Genomic DNA, 26,144 nt, shown 5'->3' on the forward strand with positions numbered 1-26,144 from the left:
CCTGGCACCAGGCCTATCCCTTGCCATGGAAACTCATAGAATTAGGAGGGGGAGCTGCCAGGGCATTGACAGAACATTACCCAAAGTCTGTCTCAATGACACTAATTCAATATCCCAGGATTTTGCACAAAAGGATGCAGATGTCATTTGAAATGAAATATAACAACGAAAATGGTTGCAAATCATTAAGAAACTTTAAGGCATTGTGGGTGTTCCAAAAACTATGGCTAGGCTAATTATAATCTCTCTGCCCCAACTCCCCTACCTAGTTGCTTCTAGATGACAAAAAAAGCTTTACTTTTAATATTAATATTTAAATATTACTCTACTTTCTTGTTTTAATTCTACATTAACAGAAAGATTCCTGGAATCTGTCAACAGTAGAACATGTCCAACCACTACACAATTTTAAATCATCTTTCCTTGCTTTATAATAAAGGCAATGTTTATTTAAAACTTTTAACTTTTCCAAGCATTAAAATGTTGCTCATTTGATCTGCTGTCAGAATTTTTATGCTGAATATTCCAAATCACAGTGGATATCAGCACTCTGCATAACAGTGTTGGAGTTACAGATCATATTTGCGGCTTAATTGCCTGTGAATTGATCTGTTTTAAACTAAATATGTCTTCGCTTAGGTCCTGAGTTTTGGGGTCCTTGAAAATTTGCAAAGCAACCTTACTCAAGTCTTCTGAGACTCCATGTTCAGTTAACAGACCATGCCTTTGAAAGTGCTGTTATTCATTCATTTATTCACTTGTTCATTACATATTGATTTCACATTACGTTCAAGTCTTGTGCTCTGTGCTGGTGACTCAGATGTGGACAAATCCTTGACCTTAAGGAGCTAACGCTGTACTAGAAAATACAGACGAAAAAATAGACAAGATGCTACGGTAGAGTAAGGACAGGGCACTGTGGGAACACAAACAGGGCCCCTGCCCAGTCTTGAAGAATCAGAAGAGGGAGGTTATGAATAAGCCAAGTCCTCAGCACAGAGATGGGTGCAAAGGTGCTCCAAGAAAGAGAGAACCTGGCATGAGAATATATAGGAGACGTTCAGTGAACATAAAATACAGTGCCGTGGGGAACCACACAAGCCAATTCAATAAGGTTGAAGCTTAAGGTAAATTGTGGAAAGTAAAAAGACATCTAGTGAGGTAAGCTGGTACCAGCCCAGGAAAAGCCTAAAATTTCAAGGACCCTATAGTTTATCCAGAAGCAATGAGGAATCACTGAACAGTTACAAGCAGGGCACCACTAGGAAAGTTAGTGTTTTGGAAAGATCACTTTGGCCACAGTTGAGAGCATGGACCTGAGGTCACTCCCTGCTGAAGCAATTGTTTGGCATCCCATTGCTCTTACAGAAAAACCAGAATCCTTAATAGGGTTCACAAGTCCTCGCTCAATCAGGTCCATTTTTCCGAACTACTTTCAACTCCATCTCTACTTCCTTGGGTATTTCAATTCCAGTAACAGTGGGTTTTCTTCCACTTCTTCCGAGGGATCAAGCTCTTGTTTTCACTTGTCCTAGAACTCCAAAGGGGTTGTTTTCTCTGCCTAGGTAGGACTCATCCATTTCTGGCTAACTTATGCCTTTCATTCAGATTTCAGCCGAACCTTCACTTTCTCAAGGATGTGTTGCTTTACCTCCTTGACTAAATTAAATACCCCCCACCCTGCCACTACACACTGGACAGCCCCACTACACCCTGTACCTCTCCTCTCATTACACTTTACTGAACATGTTTATTCAACGCCAGTCTTTCCCACCAGATTGAACTTCTCCTTCCCATCTCTCTTATTAGTCATGGTACCCCAATCACCTAGCATCATTCTGGCTTAGTGTATCACTCAATCATTGTATACTGAATAAATGAATGATGGCAAGAGACAGTTAGGAGGGGTGTGTGAACTAAGGAGGTAGAAAGAAAGCATGGATTTTAGTCTTAAGCGCTCCGAGTGACTGGACTTGGAAATTAACTGGAAACAAGGGGAAAGAGTTGGGCGAAAGGGCAGGCCCTTGTGTGTCTGGTTCTCCATTGCATTGCATGTGCATTGAGTTGTGCCTGGTCCCTAGTAGAACACCCAATAAATATACGTGTCAAATGAATGAAGTTGGATGGGTGGAGGCCGCCACTCAGGTTTCCAGATTGGTCTCGTGTGTACCTCTGTTCCCTGAGAGAGAGAAAACATGAGTCAATTGCTTGTACAGTCAGGGCTTCAAATAGCATTACTCAGCTGTTTGCTTTTGAAGAGACTATACAAGTATTCAAAATGACTTTCTCTCTATAGAAAGGAAAACAGAACATGAGTGTGTGTGAAATATTACTGAGCTGTATTCAACTTAGCGTTTATATTAGTATTCTAATTTAAATTTTAACCAGTTATTTCCACTAGAATTACTTCATCTGATTGATTTCAGTTTCTGGTAAAGACAAGCTATGATTTGGGGTGCACTGCTTCTGAACATTGCAGTTGAAAATTGCAAAAAAAATTATTTCCTTTCTCTTAGAGGGGAAGGATTACAGAGATTCTTTGAAAACTTCTCTACTGTAACCAGTTGTGCATCTTTTAACTTCAAAAATGTAACACACAAGGTTTCCATTTGAGGTGATGAAAAAGTTCCGGAACTAGATAATGGTGATGGTTGCACAACATTGTAAATGTACTTAATGCCACTGAGTTGTTTACCTTAAAATTTACATAAATGTAAATTTACATTATGTGTCTTTTTACCACACACACAAAAATTTAACACAAAACATGTGTTTCCCAGAATCAAGAGTCTGACCACCTTATGCAACTTAGATATTGTAGAAATGTAAGATTCAGTCCACTTGTGAGATGCTTCTGAAAAGCACAGCAGCACAATGCTGTGGATATTTTTTCCAGAAAGAAGATTTGGAACTCAGTGTCTGAGAAAGGAATGAAATCCAGGTTGTGTGTGACATGACTTTGAAAGTAAGAGAAAGACAGTCCAAGTAATAACAGAAAACAATTGTTCCCCAGCATATATAAGAAAAGGGCTGTCCTTGATTCTCTCCCTGTCTAATTCTGTTTGCTTCTCAAGAGTTGTTTTCTTAGAGACTGTGAACTCCCAATGCAATCCTGTGCTTAAGAAATCCAAGGATGTGGTCCTTACAGTAGTTTTCAGCTTTCTCACCAACAAGAACACATTTATTTATTGTTTTCCTTCAGGGATTGCACATTTGGAAAGATAATATCTATTAAACAATATCAAGCAAACTTCCCTTGTTAAATAAAATTAATTCATTTTCTATTTTCTACTTATCAGTAATATAATACATGTATACCTATCCTCCTGTGTCTCTGATTAGCAGGAGGGAGGCAGTGTTACCATAGTCAGTTGACAGAACTCCAGTAAAAGTAAAGAACTGACTTTCAGGCTTATCTGCCAGCCTTTTCATCTATAAATGCCTTTAGACATTTTAAAATACTGAAAATTCATTAGGTTCTTTAAAATACTGAAAAAATAGCTTGGGCTCCTCCATTGGTACCTTCCAGGATCTCTAATACGGAATCACAACTCGAATAATTAGTGTTTATATCAGTGTGTCTCAATGGAGAGGAGGCAACCACCTTAATCAGGCTTATCAAAATCACCTGAGGGACTTTTTCAAGCTACCAGTTTCCCTGAGCCCCTGCAGAGAAACTGGTACCCCTTCTGAGTAGGGGCAGGTGGATGGGGATGGTATTTTCTCGAGAATTACTATTGCTATAGTGAGATGCTCTTACCGATGACAGTATATTTTACTTTTCAAGTGTGTGAAGGCCAAGAATGGTAAGAGCCAAACACTGAGTTATATAGGCCTTCATGTGAGACTTTCACAGCAAAACAAGTTTCTAATGGCAAATCATTCTCATTGCCTGGACTGAACAACATGGGCCAAGAAAAAATACAGAAAGTGCTCTAACAAATTCATGAGAAAAAATATTAAACTTCCAATAAAAAAAAAGAGTAACAATAATAGACAATTCATAAGAGGAGAAACTAAAGTTACTAGCAAAAATGGGGGGGAAAATGTTTTCACCTGACTAGGAACTGAAAAAGGTAAAAATGTAAGCTGCACTCCAGGCTTGATTTCTGCTTCCAACCAAGATGGAGTAACAATGACCAGGTTTATCCTCACACCTGAAGCAACTGAAAAGTGGACAAACTATAGGAAATAATGATTTGCAAGACAGTAGACATCAGTCAGTGAGGAGAGTGATTCCTGAGAGATGGAGAAAAATGAGGTGAGTCACATGATTGCCCCACCTTCTGCCTTGACAGAGTTTCCAGGCCATGGCCTCCCTGAGTTGAAAGATGGAGCAGAGAGTTCGGGAAGACTAAGGCATTTAGAATTTGCAGGATAGAGTCATGAGATGGGGAAAGCTGCACAGAGAGAGAACCCCAGAAATCTGTAGAAATAGGGACTCCATGAAGTCTTTAGCTGAGGACCGATCAGCACGTGCATGTGAAGAAACCACCAGAGGCCAGAGAAAGAACCCCCTGGAAGGACTGAAGTAGACAGTGCCTGGGGCTCACACAGGACCTGTCCCACCAGCCAGACTGGAAAAACCTCATGATTCACAGGACATGGTGAAGTATTCAGGAGGGTTCTGCCTCACTATTAGGGATTCAGTCCTTGAATGAACACTGGTCTGGTCCCACCTAACAAATCTTAGGAGCAAGACCCAAAAGGATCAAACTATTTCCCAGAACAAACCCCAAGACCATTATGTGAATACAAAAATATTTACTAGTCAGCAAGGTAAGATTCATAATGTCTGGAATTCAATCAAAAAATTAAACAGACATGCAAAATATATATATAACATAATGGGATAAATTAATCACGCAGGTGATTAATCTAAGATAGATGGTAGAATTTGCAACTAAAGACAATAAAATAATCAATTATAACTATATTCCATACAATTCCATATAAGTAAAAGTAAAATAGTGACATAGAAGACATAAGAAAGATCTATATCAAACTTGAGAGATGAAAACTACAATGTGTGGGAATAAAAATACACTGGATGAGATGAACAGCAAGTTAAACATTGCAGAAGAAAAATACTAGTGAATTTGAAGACACAGCAATAGAAACTTTCCCAGATATAATGAGAGAACAGAGAATCAGAAAAATAAACAGAGCATCAGAGAACCATGGGACAACTTGAGGCAGCCAAATATACATGAAATTGGGGTTCCCTAAGGAGGGGGGTAAGGCAAAAAAAAAATTGCTGGAACAATAGCCAAAGTTTTTTGAAATTTGATGGAAACCCTCAGAAACACCCACAGATCTAAGAATACCAATTAACCCCAAGCACTAAAAATAGAAAGAAAACTACAACAAGCTATATCACAATAAATTTGTTCCAAACCAGTGATGAAGAAAATAATCTTAAAGTCAGTCAGAGGAAAAAAATATCTTACATGCAGAAGAAGAAACATTAGTATGACAGTAGACACATCACTGGGAAAAAGTGAGAAGACAGTAGAACAACATCTTCAAAATACTGAAAGAAAAACACTATTAACCTAGAATTCTATACCTAGGAAAAAGTATCTTTCAAAAACAAAGGCAAGATTGGTTCAAGATGGCAGAGTAGAAGGATGTGCACACACTCCCTCTTACAAGAGCACTGGAATCACAACTAACTGCTGAACAATCATCGACAGGAAGACACTGGAACTCACTAAAAAGATACCCCACATCCAAAGACAAAGGAGAAGCCACAATGAGATGGTAGGAGGGCGCAATCACAATAAAATCAAATCCCATAACCACTCAGTGGGTGATTCACAAACTGGAGCACACTTATACTACAGAAGTCCACCCACTGGAGTGAAGGTTCTGAGCCCCACATCAGGGTTTCCAACCTGGGGGTCTGGCAACAGGAGGAGGAATTCCCAGAGAATCAGATTTTGAAGGCTAGTGGGATTTGCTTGCAGGACTTCAACAGGACTGGGGGAAACATAGACTCAACTCTTGGAAGGCACACGCAAAGTAGTGTGCACATCGGGACCCAGGAGGAAGGAGCAGTGACCCCATAGGAGATCGAACCAGACCTACCTGCTAGTGTTGGAGGGTCTCCTGTGGAGGCAGGGGGTGGCTGTGGCTCACTGTGGGGACAAGGACACTGGCAGCGGAAGTTCTGGGAAGTACTCCTTGGCATGAGCCCTCCCAGAGTCCGCCATTAGCCCCACCAAAGAGCCCAGGTAGGATCCAGTGTTGGGTTGCCTCAGGCCAAACAACCAACAGTGAGGGAACGCAGCCCCACCCATCAACAGTCAAGCAGATTTAAGTTTTACTGAGCTCTGCCCACCAGAGCAACAGTCAGCTCTACCCACCACCAGTCCCTCCCATCAGGAAACTTGCATAAGCCTGGTAGATAGCCTCATGCATCAGAGGGCAGACAGCAGAAGCAAGAAGAGCTACAATCCTGCAGCCTGTGGAACAAAAACCACATTCATGGAAAGATAGACAAAATGAAAAGGCAGAGGGCTATGTACCAGATGAAGGAACAAGATAAAACCCCAGAAAAACAACTAAATGAAGTGGAGATAGGCAACCTTCCAGAAAAAGAATTCAGAATAATGATAGTGAAGATGATCCAGGACCTCAGAAAAAGAATGGAGGCAAAGATCAAGAAGATGCAAGAAACGTTTAATAAAGACCTAGAAGAATTAAAGAACAAACAAACAGAGATGACCAATACAATAACTGAAATGAAAACTACACTAGAAGGAATCAATAGCAGAGTAACTGAGGCAGAAGAACGGATAAGTGACTTGGAAGACAGAATGGTGGAATTCACTGCTGCAGAACAGAATAAAGAAAAAAGAATGAAAAGAAATGAAGACAGCCTAAGAGACCTCTGGGACAACATTAAACGCAACAACATTCGCATTATAGGGGTCCCAGAAGGTGAAGAGAGAAAGAAAGGACCAGAGCAAATATTTGAAGAGATTATATTTGAAAACTTCCCTAACATGGTAAAGGAAATAGCCACCCAAGTCCAGGAAGCGCAGAGTTCCATACAGGATAAACCCAAGGAGAAACACGCCAAGACACATAGTAATCAAAGTGGCAAAAATTAAAGACAAAGAAAAATTATTGAAAGCAGGAAGGGAAAAACGACAAATAACATACAAGGGAACTCCCATAAGGTTAACAGCTGATTTCTCAGCAGAAACTCTGCAAGCCAGAAGGGAGTGGCATGATATACTTAAAGTGATGAAAGGGAAGAACCTACAACCAAGATTACTCTACCCGGCAAAGATCTCATTCAGATTCGATGGAGAAATCAAAAGCTTTGCAGACAAGCAAAAGCTCAGAGAATTCAGCACCACCAAACCAGCTCTACAACAAATGCTAAAGGAACTTCTCTAAGTGGGAAACACAAGAGAAGAAAAGGACCTACAAAAACAAACCCAAAATAATTAAGAAAATGGTCATAGGAACATACATATCGATAATTACCTTAAACGTGAATGGATTAAATGCTCCAACCAAAAGAAACAGGCTTGCTGAATGGATACAAAAACAAGACCAATCTATATGCTGTCTACAAGAGACCCACTTCAGACCTAGGGACACATACAGACTGAAAGTGAGGGGATGGAAAAAGATATTCCATGCAACTGGAAATCAAAAGAAAGCTGGAGTAGCAATACTCATCTCAGATAAAATAGATGTTAAAATAAAGAATGTTACAAGAGACAAGGAAGGACACTACATAATGATCAGGGGATCAATCCAAGAAGAAGATATAACAATTATAAATATATATGCACCCAACATAGGAGCACCTCAATACATAAGGCAACTGCTAACAGCTATAAAAGAGGAAATCGACAGTAACACAATAATAGTGGGGGACTTTAACACCTCACTTACACCAATCGACAGATCATCCAAAATGAAAATAAATAAGGAAACAGAAGCTTTAAATGACACAATAGACCAGATAGATTTAATTGATATTTATAGGACATTCCATCCAAAAACAGCAGATTACACTTTCTTCTCAAGTGTGCACAGAACATTCTTCAGGATAGATCACATCTTGGGTCACAAATCAAGCCTCAGTAAATTTAAGAATATTGAAATCATATCAAGCATCTTTTCTAACCACAATGCTATGAGATTAGAAATGAATTACAGGGGAAAAAACGTGAAAAACACCAACACATGGAGGCTCAACAATACTTTACTAAATAACCAAGAGATCACTGAAGAAATCAAAGAGGAAATCAAAAAATACCTAGAGACAAATGACAATGAAAACACGATGATCCAAAACCTATGGGATGCAGCAAAAGCAGCTCTAAGAGAGAAGTTTATAGCTGTACAAGCCTACCTCAAGAAACAAGAAAAATCTCAAATAAACAATCTAACCTTACACCTAAAGGAACTAGAGAAAGAAGAACAAACAAAACCCAAAGTTAGCAGAAGGAAAGAAATCATAAAGATCAGAGCAGAAATAAATGAAAAAGAAACAAAGAAAACAATAGCAAAGATCAATAAAACTAAAAGCTGGTTCTTTGAGAAGATAAACAAAATTGATAAACCATTAGCCAGACTCATCAAGGAAAAAAGGAAGAGGACTCAAATCAATAAAATTAGAAATGAAAAAGAAGTTACAACAGACACCGCAGAAATACAAAGCATCCTAAGAGACTACTACAAGCAACTCTATGCCAATAAAATGGACAACCTGGAAGAAATGGACAAATTCTTAGAAAGGTATAACCTTCCAAGCCTGAACCAGGAAGAAATAGAAAATATGAACAGACCAATCACAAGCAATGAAATTGAAACTATGATTAAAAATCTTCCAACAAACAAAAGTCCAGGACCAGGACCAGATGGTTTCACAGGTGAATTCTATCAAACATTTAGAGAAGAGCTAACACCCATCCTTCTCAAACTCTTCCAAAAAATTGCAGAGGAAGGAACACTCCCAAACTCATTCTATGAGGCCACCATCACCCTGATACCAAAACCAGACAAAGATACTACAAAAAAAGAAAATTACAGACCAATATCATTGATGAATATAGATGCAAAAATCCTCAACAAAATACTAGCAAACAGAATCCAACAACACATTAAAATGAACATACACCATGACCAAGTGGGATTTATCCCAGGGATGCAAGGATTCTTCAATATATGCAAATCAATCAATGTGATACACCATATTAACAGACTGAAAAATAAAAACGATATGATCATCTCAATAGATGCAGAAAAAGCTTTTGACAAAATTCAACACCGATTTATGATCAAAACTCTCCAGAAAATGGGCATAGAGGGAACCTACCTGAACATAATAAAGGCCATATACGACAAACCCACAGCAAATATCATTGTCAATGGTGAAAAACTGAAAGCATTTCCTCTAAGATGAGGAACAACACAAGGATGTCCACTCTCACTGCTATTATTCAACATAGTTCTGGAAGTCCTAGCCATGGCAGTCAGAGAAGAAAAAGAAATAAAAGGAATACAAATTGGAAAATAAGAAGTAAAACTGTCGTTATTTGCAGATGACATGATAGTATACATAGAGAATCCTAAAGATGCCACCAGAAAACTACTAGAGCTAATCGATGAATCTGGTAAAGTTGCAGGATACAAAATTAGTGCACACAAATCACTTGCATTCCTATACACTAACAATGAAAGATCAGAAAGTGAAATTAAGGAAACAATCCCATTCACCATTGCAACAAAAACAATAAAATACCTAGGAATAAACCTATCTAAGGAGGTAAAAGACCTGTACTCAGAAAACAAGAAGATACTGATGAAAGAAATCAAAGATGACACAAAGAGATGGAGAGATATACCATGTTCTTGGACTGGATGAATCAATATTGTGAAAATGACTACACTACCCAAAGCAATCTACAGATTCAGTGCAATCCCTATCAAATTAGCAATGGCATTTTTTACAGAACTAGAACATAAAAATCTTAAAATTTGTATGGAGACACAAAAGACCTCGAATAGTGAAAGTAATCTTGAGGGAAAGAAACGGAGCTGGAGGAATCAGACTCCCTGACTTCAGACTATACTACAAAGCTACAGTAATCAAGACAATATGGTACTGGCACAAAAACAGAAATATAGATCAATGGAACAGGATAGAAAGCCCAGAGAGAAACCCACGCGCCTATGGTCAACTAATCTATGACAAAGGAGGCAAGGATATACAATGGAGAAAAGACAGTCTCTTCAATAAGTGGTGCTGGGAAAACTGGACACCTACATGTAAAAGAATGAAATTAGAACACTTCCTAACACCATACACAAAAATAAACTCAAAATGGATTAAAGACCTAAATGTAAGACCAGACACTATAAAACTCTTAGAGCAAAACATTGCTCTTTGACATAAATCACAGCAAGAGCTTTTTTGACCCACCTCCTAGAGTAATAGAAATAAAAACACAAATAAACAGATGGGACCTAATGAAACTTAAAAGCTTTTGCACAGCAAAGGAAACTATAAACAAGACAAATAGACCACCCTCAGAATGGGAGAAAATATTTGCGAATGAATCAATGGACAAAGGAGTAATCTCCAAATTATATAAACAGCTCATGCAGCTCAATATTAAAAAAACAAACAACTCAGTCAAAAAATGGGCAGAAGACCTAAATAGACATCTCTCCAAAGAAGACAGACATACAGATGGCCAAGAGGCACATGAATAACTGCTCAACATCACTAATTATTAGAGAAATGCAAATCAAAGCCACAATGAGGTATCACCTCACACTAGTTAGAATGGGCATCATCAGAAAGTGCAGAAACAACAAATGCTGGAGAGGGTGTGGAGAAAAGGGAACCCTCTTGCACTGTTGGTGGGAATGTAAATTGATACAGCCACTATGGAGAACAGTATGGAGGTTCCTTAAAAAACTAAAAGTAGAATTACCATATGACCCAGCAATCCCACTACTGGGCATATACCCAGAGAAAACCATAATTCAAAAAGACACATGCATCCCAATGTTCATTGCAGCACTATTTACAATAGCCAGGTCATGGAAGCCACCTAAATGCCCATCAACATACGAATGGATAAAGAAGATGTGGTACGTATATACAATGGAATATTACTCAGCCATAAAAGGGAATGAAATTAGATCATTTGTAGAGACGTGGATGGACCTAGAGACTGTCATACGGAGTGAAGTAAGTCAGAAAGAGAAAAACAAATATCGTATATTAACGCACATATGTGAAATCTAGAAAAATGGTACAGATGAACCGGTTTGCAAGGCAGAAATAGAGACACAGATGTAGAGAACAAACATATGGACACCACGGGGGGAAAGCGGGGGCCGGGGGTGGTGGTGGTGGGATGAATTGGGAGATTGGGATTAACATATGTACACTAATATGTATAAAATAGATAACTTAATACAAACCTGCTGTGTAAAAAAATTAAGTTAAATTTAAGAAAAAAAACTAAGGCAATTTAAAGATTGTTTAAGATATGAAACAATAGAAAGGCTAAAAGAATTAATTAGCAGGAGACCTACACTACAAGAAATGTTAAGAAAGTCCTCGGGCAGAAAGAAAATGATACTAGATTGAAATACAACAGAATGAGGAGATCTCAAATGGGAACTAGGTGGGTAAATGTAAAAGGTTTTTTTGTTATTACTTAAATCTTTTTAAAAGATATAGACTGTTTAAACAAGAATGATAATAATGGAGTATGGGCTTATACCATTTATACAAGTAAAATATATGGCAATAATAGCACACAAGTTGGAAGGGGAGCAGTGGAACTATAATATTGTTTCTTATGCTATATGTGAAGTATATAATATCACTGGAAGGTAGACTGTGATAAGTTAAAATCAGTAAGAATATGGAAAATTTGAACAACACCATTACCAACTTGACCTAATTGACATTTCTAGAATATTCCATTAATGTTTTATAATGAAGAACAATATAGAGAGCAAATACACATTCTTCTCAAGTACATGTGTAATATTTACCAAATTAGATCATTTTCTAGGTCATAACACAAATCTCAATAAATTCAAAAATGTTCAAAAAGTTTTAAGTCATACTCTGATCACAGTGGAACTAAAGTAGAAAACAAAAATACATCCTCAGAAAATCTCCAAATATATGGAAACTAAATAACACACTTCTAAACGACCCGTGGGTCAAAGAAGAAATAAAATGGAAACTTTGAAAGTATTTTTCATGAGATGAAAATGAAAATACAACATACCAGAATTTTTAGGATTTCACTAAAGCAGTGCATAGGAGGGAATATATAGCATTTGTAGTAGTGTTTAGGGGAAATTTTTAAGCTATATTAAAAAAGAAAAAAATGTCTCTAATCAGTGACCTCAGCTTCAACCTTAAGCAATAAGAAAAAAAGAAAATTAAATCCAAAGTAGGTGGAAGAAAGGAAATAGTAAAGATTAGAGCAGTGATTAATTAAATAGAAATTGGAAAAACAATAGAGAAAAATCCATAAAACCAAAAACTAGTTCTTTGAGATGAATAAAATTGATTAACCTCTAGCCAGACTGATCAGAGAAAAAAAAGTTGCAAATGACTAATATCCAGAATGAGGAAGGTGGTATTTACTACAGATTCTAAAAATACCAAAAGAATAATAGGAGAATATTATGAACAATTTTATGCTAGTAAATTCAACAACTTAGATTAAATAGACAAATTCCTTGATAGACACAAGCTATTAAAGCTTACCAGGAAGAAATAGATAACCTGAATTCCTCTATATCTATTAAAGAAATTACAATTATAGTTTGAAAACATTCACACAAAGAAAACTCTAGGCTCAGATGACTTCTCTGGTTAAATCTACCAAACATTTAAGGAAGAAATAACACCAATTCTACACAGACTCTTCCAGAAAACATTACATTAATACTAAAACCAAACACATTACAAGAAAAGAAAACTATAGACTAATATCCCTCATGAACACAGATGCAAAAGTTTATCAAATTGAATCCAATAAGTTTTTTTAGGAAGGATAATATATCATGACCAAATGGGCTTTATCCCAGGTATGCAATGTTGGTTTAACATTTTTTAATTTTTTAATGCAATTCACCATAAAAAAAAAATTGAAATAAAACACTTTGATCATCTCAAAAGATATGGAACAAACATATGGACAAAATCCAATACCCACTTCTGATTTAAAAAAAAAAAAGCTCTCAGCAAATTAGGAGTAAAAGAGAACTTCTTCAACCTAATAAAGGGCGTCTATAGAAAAACCTAGAGATAAATATCATACTTTATGGTGAAAGAGTGATACAACCTAAATACTCAATTATTGGGATGATTAAAATAATCACCATGCATCCATGCAGTAGAATATTTTAAGGGTATTAAAAGTCAAGTATTTAAAGAATATTTAGAAGCAAAGAAAATTGTTTATGATATAAAGCTGAATGAAAAAAAGACCTATATAAGCACATGATCCAATTGTGTTAAATACAGAGAGAGAGTAAAATCAAAAGGAAATATTATACATATATTAACAGTGATTAACTTCTGCTGGGGAGAGGAAGAATGATATTATTATTATGCTCCAGGAAGAGATCTATTTACACAAAGGCCAAGAGACTCACTCAGAGAACTGCAAGCAAACACTTGAAAATATAGGCTCCTGATCATAAAAATCCTTGAAAACCATCAAGGAATTGGGACTTTATTCTATGGCAATGAGAAACTATTACAGGGTTTTCACTCGCACCAAGTACCCATACATTCACGCAGTTTTAGATTCTGAGAAGCAAAGCGTCCTCTCCTTCTAACACCCTACTATTTTTGAGCCCATTAAGTAGAGCTAAATGGCTCATAAATGGGTCAAGTTATCAGCAGAGTGTGCCACCATTACTGGCCTCTGCCATGTTGAGGGTAATGGTAACTGTGCTAAAGATCTGTAATGTCACCACCTGCTTTGGGACACCCATCCCTGTTGATCACACTAACCTCTGATGCATTCGACCTTATAATAGCTCTATTGCTGGACAGTCTATTGTGAAATGAGAGAGAAAATTTCTCCCCTCCATGTGATGCTTTGGTGGGAGAGGGAGGGTTATCCTCACAGCAGGGTGGTCCGAAGATGTCACAGAATTTAGTAAGACTGCTTTGTTTGTTTGTTCACATAGCCATTTTGTCCTGGGAAGCACTCCCACCACAGAGCGCTTGGGTCAGAAAAGTTTCAAGTAACAGCTATCGTTATGTTCCCAGCCCAAGTGGCTGTCTTCAAATGCTTAGAACCTACTGTGGAGTCTGGATATTTATGTCAGACTCTTTCTTCCATCAGGTGGCTCTCTCTCAGGGAACCTTTTCCTCATTTTGATTTGGCTTGTTTTAGACATCCAGGGTCTACCATATGGGATATATCTGAATGTCACTTGCAAAAACTCTCTGAATACTTTCCCTAGCGGTTTCCCCAGCCCCCTTGGATCAGTAGAGCTAAATAGATACCAGAAATTAGGAGTGGAGGGGACTCTCCTTGACCCAGGCTGCATCTATGTCTCGGCTATGGCCAACCAGGACACAAGTTGATCCTTACACAGTGAAAAGTATAAAGGTTACAGATCAAATGCTAATGATAGACAACTCTGTGCAGTGGAATTTAGGGTGATATTTTTGTTCTAGTTTCTTCTTTCCATTTTCTAAGTTGTTTCTCAAAGACCATAATTACTTGTGTAAGAAATTTCATAAAAATAAGTCTTACTATGATCAACAAGGAAAGGGTGGGGTGGGTATCGGTGAGGAGTGGGGGAAATAAGCACTCTCACATAAGTTAGAAGGGAGTGCCTTTTCTTTGAGAGCCATTTGTCAATAGCAGCCAAATCTTTGCCACGCTCTATGACCATCAATTTATCCTGCAGATATATTCCCTTAAAACTGTACAAATAGATGCATAAGGATGTTCAAGGCAGCATTGTTTGCAACAGCAAATAACTGCAAACATCCTAAGTAGTCATCGACAGAGAAATGATTAAGTAGATTTAGATACATCTATATCAGGGACGTGGTGCTAAAAATAATGAAGGAGATCTCTATCTACTGATTTGTATTGTATTCAAGATGTATTGAGAAAAAGTAGGTTGCAGAATAGTTATATATAGTGTGATACCACTTGAGGAGAAAGATGGATAGGTGGATGAATAGGTAGATTGATAGATGACATGATACATTGATAGATAGGTAGATAGATAGCTAGATAATTTGAATATGCATAGCAAATGTCTGGAAGAATTCAGAAGGGTGCTGTGACTTTTTACTCATCATCTTGCACTTTTTATACGGTGACTCATTTGTACTCACCCCACGAACCCTGAGTTCAGGCCAGTATTCTCCAAGACACCAGGTCTTTTCATGAACACTTACACATGCTGTTTCTTCTACCTGAAGTGCCTCCCATCTCCTCCATCCTCTCACAAACTCCTTTTTTTCCAGTAAGGGTCCAGCTCCATGTCACCTCTTCCAGATGCTGTCTTCAGAGCTCCTACCCTGCTTTCATTATCTGTTAGCACTTTCCACATCTTAGCGTCTTTTTTTTTTTTTTTTTTAACATGCCCGTTTCCCTCACTAAAAGGGAAGCTTCTCAAAACAGGAAAACCATGACTTTTATTTCAAAATCTAGATTTGTATTTCAGAATCTAAAGCCATGCCTGGTACCTAATAAATACCTGTAAAATGTTTGCTGTTAAAAAAAAAAAGGAATGACCTTTCTAAATATGAAAGTCTAACCTCCTAGAAAAAAGGAATTAGCCTCAGCACCCTAATCTGTTTATAAATCTGGAATTTCTTTTAAAATAAATGCCCGTCTAAGGAAAAAAGAAAAAAAAAACCTGAAAGTCAGGAAGATATTGAGGTCTAATATTATTGAAGTAAGGTTTAATCAAAACGGATGCTTTGAATTAAGTGAATATCTTGAGTAAATGTTCAGACTTAGTCATTAAAGAAATTATTTTGTGTTAAATCTCAAGAATCATTTTCCATTTCAGCTAATCTCTCAACTTTTATTTATTTATATATATATATTTATTTATATATAAGATAAAGATACAAATGACTGGACTTTATTGGCATTTATCATTTCTAATTATAGATCTTATTTTTAAAAGAAGCATATAATCACAGCTTTGGTTAAAGGTTATATATCCTGTGATCCTTTCTTTTAAATGTCGAAACTTCTATTCTTGTCTTGTTCTCTACTGTAGTCCAGACATTAGGAAAGGGTGATGAAAGGAGCAAAATTTGATTGACAGCAAACACGAATGTTAACCAACCCTCCCCCAAAGAGACTACAGTGAAATGTGAATAATGATATATAAATCATAATAGAAAGTGAAAATCAGTCAGTTTGCACATATGGTATGTGCCGCTTGGTTTCCTGAATGCAGGAAGTGTTGGGATGATTGATGGGTACGTGTTGTGTGTTGTGTGGATCAAAGTGAAATGTCTCAGTAACCTCTGGCTTTTACAAATCACAATGGAGTCCTTTTGTAATGCTAATAATGCAGTGATACAGATAAATGACAATGGGCCCTGAGATTTCGCTGGACAGTTGTGATTTCATATATTTTGTCCAATTGACCCCTGAATATATCTTTCATACCATATGTCCCAACTTTTATTTCTGAGAACATAGCTTACTGGAGTTACGAACTAAATTAATACATAATTTTGAAGGATATTGTTTTGTTTGGGGAGATAAGATTAGATCTGTTCTATTAAGTCTTCTAAGTAAACTGTGGGACTCTTCTGTAATAAAAAGTGACCTTCATGGAAGAAATGGACTGTCCACAGGTGACGGTCACTCCTCATCACTGCATATACCCTTAGTATTTAGTACCGCTCCTTACACAAAATAGACTTTCAGTAAGTATTGTTGAATTAATTAAAAGACTGGAATTAAGGAGAAATGTCTCAAATCCACGAAGTGAAATTAATCTTCTCTTCTAATACTACTCTCAGCAAATGGCATTTGCTGAGAGGTGATGATTTTCTGGGGTTGTCATATATCTACTAGGACTTAGGTATTCGGTCCTGCTCAACTCATTTCAAAGCCAGTAGAGAAGTGCTTGGAATTTCAACATACCAACACCCACAAACTTTGCCACCCACTTCCCACCCTGCTCACTGGGCCTCAAATAATTTCTTTGATACTCCATCCTTTTGCTTTTGTGGCATTTGTCCTAGAAATTAAAAAGTGTCTTTGTTCATGCTTTTATTCGATTTCAAAATTCAAATGTCTGGAATGGGGAAAAATATTGCTGAAAGCAAACTTTCTCTGCTTTGTCCCTAAATAACCCAGGGATGAAATAGGATCAGCCAAATGTGACATTTGACTTGTCATTTCTTACAAAGAAATTGTAAGCTTCCTCTGAGTTTTGGAAATTAAGAAAATTTTGGAGTGAAGAGGTGTAATTGAATTTTTTTTTAACTTTCTGTCATGATATGCAGATTTGAAAAGTGTTTCACACAGCAGCCCAGGGGATCTCTTTAAAAATCTGATCACAGCTCTCCACTGCTTAAAGCTTTTCAGTGGTTTCCCACTGACCCAACAATATTCTCAACTTCTCACTGCAGCCTTGAAAGCCTGTGTGTCCCATCCCCATCCAATTCACTGGTCTCATCTTACACCTTTTCTCCTCAGCCTGTGCACCCAGCCAGAGAAACCTCTTGCTGCTAGACAACGCTCTGCTAAAACCTTCTCACATGCTCTCCCCCAGCCTGTAATACTCTTTTGTGCAGCCAACACCACCTCTGCCACCAGCTCCAGCCACCTTCACACCTTCCCCTGGCTGACTATTCAGCCTTCACCTGCTCCCATAAAACGCTTTTGTTTCCACAGATTAGCAGTTCCCAACGAATCTAGAAGTTTCCCTTCACAATTTCTTTTTTTTAATTTTATTTTTTATTTATTTATTTTTTTAAACATCTTTATTGGAGTATAATTGCTTTACAATGGTGTGTTAGTTTCTGCTTTATAACAAAGTGAATCAGTTATACGTATACATATGTTCCCATATCTCTTCCCTCTTGCATCTCCCTCCCTCCCACCCTCCCTATCCCACCCCTCTAGGTGGTCACAAAGGACCGAGCTGATCTCCCTGTGCTATGTGGCTGCTTCCCACTAGCTATTTTACATTTGGTAGTGTACAATTTCTATAATGTCTGTCTTCCTCACTGAATCGGTTGTTCTCTGAAACTGGGGATTGTGCCTAACCTTGGTATTAGGGTGTCTTTAGCTCAAGCGAAGTGCTCAGCACATAGTTGTGTAACAATGAATGAGACAATACTACTGCAGATGAAATACTAGAAACAATCGGGGTTTGGATGTGATACGTCTGTGTTTTAATCTAGATCTAAGTGACGGACAAACACTAAATAAGATTTTTCATCTGCCCATGACTCAATGCTTAAAGTCACAATTGACTGAAAGGGGCTAAAGTCCTTGAAGCTGTGAAAAAAAACAAGCCAAAATAAAAGAATAAAATCCTCCTTTTAAAAAAATTTAACCACTGTCTACCTGCTGAGAACCCACAGACTTCAGCATTGCTTTTTAGTTTTTATTTAACTTTATGATGAGCTTAGTCACTTTAAATATTTCAATATTCGGGGGATGAAGGAGAGGAGGGAAGTAACACTCTTCAAAGTGAATGTTGAGTCTGACTCACCTTGAACCAAAGACAGCTAAGTCTGCTGGGGACAGAGCAGCCACACGTCTCTCTGTGGGTATGGCTTCACCCACGGCTCTTACAGAAAGCCATAGATCTACCTGCTAGTCTGTTTACTCCTAGAACAGGAAGGGTTGGGACATTTGGTCTTTGTATCCATATGACTCTCAAGGAAGCACATGGCAAATGCTTGGGGAATAGTTTTTACTATACTGTATATCTGTTTCTTAATTTTAAAAGTATATATAGCTTGTGTGAGTAATGTATATATAAAGCATATATATCTGTATGTATACCTTATATAGTAACAGTTTACCAAGATAGAATTCACAAACCATACAATAGATCTATTTAAAGTATATAATTCAAAGGTTTTTAATATCTTCGTAGAGTTGTGCAACCACTATCTCAATCAATTTTAGAATATTTTCATCACCCTACAAAGCAACCCTGTATAGATTAGCAGTCACTTCCCATTAATTTTCCATCCCCCAGCCCTAAACAACCATGAGTTGACTTTCTGTCTCTATAGATTTGCCCATTCTGGACATTTCATATAAATGGAATCATACAGTACTGTGCACTTTGTGACTGGCTTCTTTCATTTAGCACAGTGTTTCATGATCCATCCATGTGGTAGCATGTATTAGTACTTCATTCTTTTTACAGCTGAATAGTATTCCATTGCATGGATATGCCACATTATATTTATCCATTCATCAATTTATAGACATTTGGGTTGTTTCACTTTTTGGCTATTATGAACAGTGCGGTTCTGGACATACATGCACATGTTTTTTGTGGACCTATGTTTTTAACATGTCTTAGATATATGCCTAGGAGTAGAATTGCTGGGTAATATGGTAATTCTATGCTTAACCTTTTGAGCAACTGCCAGACTTTTCCAAAATTGCTACACTATTTTACATTCCAACCAGTCATCTATGAAGATTCTAATTTTTCCACATCTTCACCACTACTTCCTACTGGTTGTCTTTTTGACATCATTCTACTAAGCATGAAGTGGTATCTCACTGTGGTTTTGATTGGGTTTTTTTCTGATGGCTAATAATGTTGAGCATCTTTTAATTTGTTTTTTTTTTTGCCATTTGCATATCTTTTTGGATATATCTATTCAGATCCATTGCCTATTTTTTAACTAGGTAATCTTTTTATTGTGGAGATGTAAGAGTTCTTTATATATTCTACATACTAGTCTTTTAGCAGCCACATTATCTGTAAATATTTCCTCCCAGTCTTTTCAGTTACTTGATGGTATCCTTTGAAGCACAAAAGGTTTTAATTTTGATGAAGTCCAATTTATCAATTATTTTTTTTGTCACTTGTGCTTTTGAGGTCATATTTAAGCAGACTTTGCCTGACCCAAGGTCACAAAGTTTTACTTCTATATTTTCCTCTTAAGAGTTTTTTTTTTTTATTTTTAGCCTTACATTTAGGTCTTTGATCCATTTTGTGTTAGTTTTTGTGTATGGTGTAAGAAAGGGGTACAACTTTGTTCTTTTACATGTGGATATCTAGTTTTCCCAGAACCATTTGTTGAAAAGACTATCTTTCACCATTGAAAAATAGTACCCTTGTTGAAAATGAATTGATCACAGATGTGAAGGTTTATTTCAGTACTCTCAGTTCTATTCCATTGATCTATATATTATTCTTATGCCAGTACCACAATGTCTTGATTACTATAGCTTTGTAATAAGTTTAAAGTCAGAGAATGTGAATTCTTCAACTTTGTTCTCCTTTGTCAAGGTTGTTTTGGATATTCTGGGTCCCTTGCATTTTCATGTGGAGTTTAGGATCAGCTTTCAATTTCTGCAGTTCATTTTTAAAATTTATTTATTTATTTATTTATTTTTGGCTGTGTTGGGTCTTCGTTTCTGTGCGAGGGCTTTCTCTAGTTGCGGCAAGTGGGGGCCACTCTTCATCGCGGTGCGTGGGCCTCTCACTATCGCGGCCCCTCTTGTTGCAGAGCACAGGCTGAAGACGCGCAGGCTCAGTAGTTGTGGCTCACGGGCCTAGTTGCTCTGCGGCATGTGGGATCCTCCCAGACCAGGGCTTGAACCCGTGTCCCCTGCATTAGCAGGCAGATTCTCAACCACTGCGCCACCAGGGAAGCCCCTGCAGTTCATTTTGAATTTTGAGAGGAATTACATAGAATCTGTAGCTCAGAATCTGTAGATTCAGAATCTGAATCTGTACTTCTAAGAGTACTGACATCTTAGCAGTATTAAGTCTTCTGCTCTGTGAACATGGAATGTCTTTCCACTAAGTCTTCTTTAATTTATTTCAACAATGTTTTATAACTTTCAGCATATAAATTGAGTACTTTTTTTGTCAAATTTATTCCTAAGTATTTTATTCTTTTCAATTAGATTGTAAAGTATATGGTTTTCTTGTTTTCTTTGGTTTTATTTCAACTGTTGTATAGGAGAAAACTGGAATATAAAACCAAGTGTCCAATGGTGTTATTGTTATTCTTCTAAAATTTTATATGATCTTTCATTGTCCAAAACTCTATACCCTCATAAAAAATAAAAATAAAACTCACTGAAACTGAATACATTACTCAATGAGAGGAACAGAACCACTGGAAAAGACCAATTTTTCTTATTATTAGATAAGATCCTAGAATTCTAGTGACTAGGTTACAAAAATTAAAAGAGGCCATGAATTAATTGTTCAAAGATAGAATGGGCCACCTCAAGAATGATGACTCAACAAGAATGATTAGAGACAGCAAGTCTTTTTCAACTTCTAGTTTCTACCTTATTCATTAGCATGACCTGGACAAGTATTTCCCTGGACCCCAAATAAATCCTCTACAAAATAAGAGGATTGGACCAAGAGATCACTAAAGTCCCTTCTAAAAATGTTCCTGATGATTACTTTATTAAATTTAAATGACAAAAAAATTAATGGCAAATGGTCATTTCTCCCCCAGAATAGACACAGTCTTCCAAAGAAAGCACTGTGCACAGAGGGTTTTTCTCTCTCAAGGTTATATGCTAACGCTTTGCCATTACATATGATACATATGGTCAAAATCTGTAAGTATACTTTGGCCTTCTTTCCTAATTTTATCTACATTTTCTACAAACTACATATTTATTTTGAGCACCAATGTTATATCTCTTTCCTTATTGCTCACTTTAGTGTTTAAATATCTTTGGTGTCCAGCTTGGCCCCTGACTATTTTCCAATACAGAACACCCTGTGGGGAAGGCAGGGTGGACTACTGCCTAAGTATTGATAGTAGACTGTGATATCTAGCAGAGAGAGATAGTCTCCTTAGTTCCTAACGTCCCTCACTTGTTTACCAATTCCAGAAAATTGTTTACAAAGGACCGAGATAACATTGAATACAAACATGAAACATGTTTGACTTTAAATTTATTGTTAACTGGAAGTGCATTTATGTGAAATCCTTTAAAACTGTAAAGTATAATAAAAATAATTTTTAAGGTACACAAAAACTATAATAAAGTATAATAATAATTTTTAACCATTAACTGTAGACACTTTGAGCATCTGACATGGAAGGTAGTGAAAACAAATAGCAAAAAGGGGGCAGAATGGACATCTGTGTGATGGGGGAGGTTCGTGGAAACAAGCAAAATATATAGGCTGAAGGTCCTAAAGGTAATCTTTGACTAAGAAACCAATTTGCCTAGGAGACTAGATAGATAGATAGGTAGGTAGGTAGGTAGATAAGTGGGTAGATAGATAGAATCTCCTACGCAAATTGGTAAATTTAAATTATAATATATTATATTATGTTATATTATTTTACTTAAGCAGTAGTCCACCCTGCCTTTCCCAAAAGATGTTCTAAATAAGAAAATAGTCAGGGCCAAGTTAGATACCAAATGTATTTAAATGCTAAAATAAGCAATAATAAAGGATATATATATATATATATATATATATATATATATATACACACACACACACACACACACACACACATATCCTTTATTTATTTATATATACATATTTCATGAAGATAATATTTATGATTATCTACTATATCAAGGCACTATTCTCGACCCTGGGGGTATAGCAGTAAACAAAATGGAGAGGTTATATTATATTATATTATATTATATTATATTATATTATATTATATTATATTATATTGGGAGTATAATGTTATATTAGATTTTACTGACCACAGCACCTAGCACAGTGCTACATCCTCTGATTCTAATGTGGAATGTTATCTGTATCAGTCAGGGCTTGGTGAGGGGAGCACAGTTCCCTGAGTATTATGGAAGAAGAGACTTCATAGAGTTGACCTAATACAATTGTGAAGAGCTGGGGAAATGAAGGTCTCGTGGTGGATTTAGTCTAAGACACCAGACTCCTGGCCAAGAAGCAGAGCTGACCGGAAGCTACTGCCTTTGTGCAGCTATTGCCTCTGCAGGTTTTAATCGGCCTCTGGTGATGGTCCTGGGGCAGCTGTTGGTCAGCAGTTGGAAAGAGGAGCCAGACCAGCTGGAACTGGCCAGGCAGTTTCACATCAATCCATCATTGATCTGACCATGACATCCAGCAGAAAGTAATGGCCACTCCATCACTTCTGCTTTCCAGCCTTGTGAAGCTTAACTAGGTTGACACAGCACAAAACTCCGCACCTGCCATCAAGATAACAGTATGTTGTGTGGATGTATCTCAGGGTGGTCTTCATGATTCCTACCTCCAGATGTCCACACCTTTGTATAATACCCTCCACCTGAGTGCAGGTGTGACTTGTGACTTGCTTCTAATCAATAAAATACAACAAAGGTGACGGTCGTCACTCCTGTGACTATATTATCTTACACAAGACAGTCTTAGCAGATTGGAGTGAGAGAGACTCTCCAGCTAGCCTTTGAGTAGCAAACAGCCTATGTTGTGAACTGCCTGTAGCGATCATCCCTTGCAAGGAGCAAGAAATCACGAAAGAAAAGTCAATCACAAGCATCACAAATTCTCACTTTTCAGCTTCTAATTGCACCTTTCTTGTTTCTTCCTAGTACAGGGCTTTTCCTTCTTGGCACTATTGACATTTCAGGCTGGAGAATTCTGCGTGTGGGGAGCTGTCCTGTGTATTATGGGAGGTGCAGCACCTCCTCTGGCCTCTACAAGCTAACGCTATTATCTCACCACTCTCCCCCAGTTATGGCAACCAAAAATGTCTCCAGACATTGCCAAATGTACCCTGAGGGGTAAAATTGTTCTGCTTGGTAACTACTATTCTAGTATAAGAGCTACTGTAGCACTAAGCTCTGTGTAGCCAAAGGGAAATCTTAAAAAAGAGAAAGATAAGCCTTGGGCACAGTTAATTCACACACTAGAAAATCTATTTTCTAACCACACACCCTCAAAAGTCAAAGCTGGTGCTTGCAACCCTAGGTCCAATGGCTTTTTCATTTTGCTTGCCAGCTGATAATGAAGAAAGTGCTCATGTGAACACATTACAAGTAAAACTTGTTTGGGAGAGAAAACTATATTTTTAACAATGCCTGCATAGGCATGTGACTCAAGCATTAAATAGCACAGTATAGATGTAAGTTTTATTCCAACAGCTCCTGTTCTGTGGGAGAATCTATGAAAAGACAGACCTTGGGAAACTTTTTATAAACAACTAATTATACAGTAGATCTTTCTGAAATATTTGCTTGGGGTTCCAGAATCCATTCTCATCATTATATTTTGGCATAAGTTGTCGTGCTACATTAAGTATTGTGGCCCAGGTAATGTTATAGGATATTAACGCTAATGTGAAATCCTAAGCACAGAATTATTTTGAAACAGGTGCCCAAGATATAGTGCTATTAGCATAACAAGCCCTCTGGTAATAGAGCTTTTTTTTTTTTTAAATAAAGTTGACAAAAGTATGGATGAATGAGTGAATGAATTCATTCTTGCAACCTGCCTTTCTTGAGAAACTACTACACATCAGTCACTGTTGTCTTCACATCAAATTCTCATCATGGGCTCTAACAGAGCTAACATAACGTGGAAATTATACCAGCTGCTGAACCCCAGTGCTCATTCTTCTATAGCAAAATCCAAGGCACCACTTTCTTAAAAATCAATGTTACTGAAAAAACAGCAGTCAGCAGCTGTTTTTTAAAGTGGACACACAGCCAAAGGAAATATTTATCTTGTATTTCAGTTACAGATGGAGATCAGCTGTTTCTCAAATCAGGTTTTACTGAAAAGACTAAGGCACTGTTGTCATTGCTAAAGACATAATAGATAAGGGGAGAGATTTATTGGTTAAGGTTACAGGAATGACAGGCTCCTTGTTTAATGGAAGAGACAGAAGAATAGATGAATGAATAGGTGTGGTATTATGATAACATCATGCATAGGGCACTGGGGTAGCAGGGAGAGAAGGCACCTAACTCAGCATGGAGATCACTGAAGTTTCCAGTCAGAAGTAAAGAACTTATTTGCATCTGTCAAGGGAAGGAGCTAGAAAAGTGTGCTCCAGCATACAGAATGCCATGAGTGAACTTGACAACTGTGATACAAAAGGTGTATCCAAGCCGTCGGAAATGAGTCTGGATGCAGGCAGGGCCAGGTGACGACATGCTAAGAAATTTTAACTACATCCTGAGGTGATGGGAACTGCTCTGGATTTCACGCAGGGCTGTGACATGGTGGCAATTTGCGTTTCTGGAACAACTAGTCTCTGATTGGAGCACGGACAGGACCTGGACAAATCCTGAGGCAGAAAGACCGTTAGGCAGCTAAGGCACAAATAGTGTCAAAGATATTCATGAAAGCTAGCACGGAGGCAGCAGGGATGGCAAAGAGAGGATTTGGGCATGTTCTCGCCTCCTGGGGGTAGGTCTGTAAAGAGCCTCCCTCTCAGAAAGGGAAGAAAGGCAGAACCAGTTAGCCTACTTGGGTTCTACAGGAGGCAATACACATATAAAACAGTCCTACACATCTTAAGTACTTAGAAATACACATCTAGAACACATTCCTAAATGTTTTAAATAATTACTCATATGCTAGAGAGTATAAATTTACTATCCCCATAAGAAAAGATGTCTTTTGGAACACGTATTCATTAAGAAGGAATTATCATACTTCATGAAGTCAATCCGTCTGCAATTGTCAAATGTTGCCCTTTCTCTGAGGAAAATCACCAATGTAGACACGCATGTACACCACACTTCATTTTTCTCTCCTAAGTCTAGTTTGTAGACATCATTCGGTATAGCAAACAATATGTAATCTATTTTATACATTCGTGCCAAATAAAAATTGCTGGATTCAATTATATTTCAAGTGGCAGAGCACTAACACATAAACAGGGAAAGTAGCAAGATGTTCAAACGAAGTAGGCAAACACGACTTTTCAGGAATATATTTATTGT

General features: G+C 37.4%; 1 long non-coding RNA gene across 2 annotated transcripts in view; it reads left to right on the top strand.

Annotated features, from left to right (window-relative positions):
* LOC309665581 overlaps positions 1 to 26,144 on the top strand; it is a 138,971-nt gene that overhangs the window by 97,051 nt on the left and 15,776 nt on the right. The gene's annotated exons all lie outside the window — the stretch shown is intronic.

Source organism: Balaenoptera physalus, assembly GCF_965194825.1.
Source record: "Balaenoptera physalus genome assembly, chromosome: 8".
NCBI lineage: Eukaryota > Metazoa > Chordata > Mammalia > Artiodactyla > Balaenopteridae > Balaenoptera > Balaenoptera physalus.